Raw genomic sequence first — 811 nt, 5'->3', positions numbered from 1 at the left:
ATTTATTTGCTTATTTTTCATCATTGTTGTCTTATTTATTTATTTATTTATTTATTTATTATTACCTTTTTTTATATTATAATTATTATTTATTTATTTATTTATTTATTTATGTACGCTTATCTATTATTTATTCACCTTTTTTCTTTTCTTTTTTTTTCTTTTTTTTTTTCTCAAGGCCTGACTAAGAGCGTTGGGTTACGCTGCTGGTCAGGCATCTGCTTGGCAGATGTGGTGTAGCATATATGGATGTCCGAACGCAGTGACGCCTCCTTGACCTACTGAAACTGAAACTGAATCTTCTTTACTGTTTTCTTCCATGACGGTGACAAATCGAAACCAACATGCAGTCGAGTGGAAATGGCTCCCGTGTCTCGTGTGTCGTTTCTTTCCATCCACCAGTCGTGAAGAGAGGGAAAAGGGCCTGTACAGTAACGTGGGAAGACACGCTTCACTGCTTTTCGGGTAACTGCGTCTCAGGACCACTCTTTTGTTGTTGTTGAGAAAATGTCATCACGCTTCCTCAGCGGACTCTTGCTGTTTCCAAAAGTGATCCCCCGTTTTCTTTGCTTCGAATGCGTCACTTTAAAAAATAAGTGTTAACACATTATAAACTGACTTGACTGTCAGCATTCCAAAACCCTGCTCTTAAAGGTGATTCATTCACACGCGTGCGCGCGCGCGCGCACACACACACACACACACATACAAACACACACTCACTTACGCACACACACACATACAGACACATGAACGTGTGTACACAAACTCGCATGCACGCATGTAAACACACACACACACACACACACAC

This window comes from Babylonia areolata, chromosome 18 (genome assembly GCF_041734735.1).
Source record: "Babylonia areolata isolate BAREFJ2019XMU chromosome 18, ASM4173473v1, whole genome shotgun sequence".
Classification (NCBI taxonomy): domain Eukaryota; kingdom Metazoa; phylum Mollusca; class Gastropoda; order Neogastropoda; family Buccinidae; genus Babylonia; species Babylonia areolata.
The sequence above is the reverse complement of the archived record's forward strand: the minus strand, read 5'-3'. Positions refer to the sequence as shown.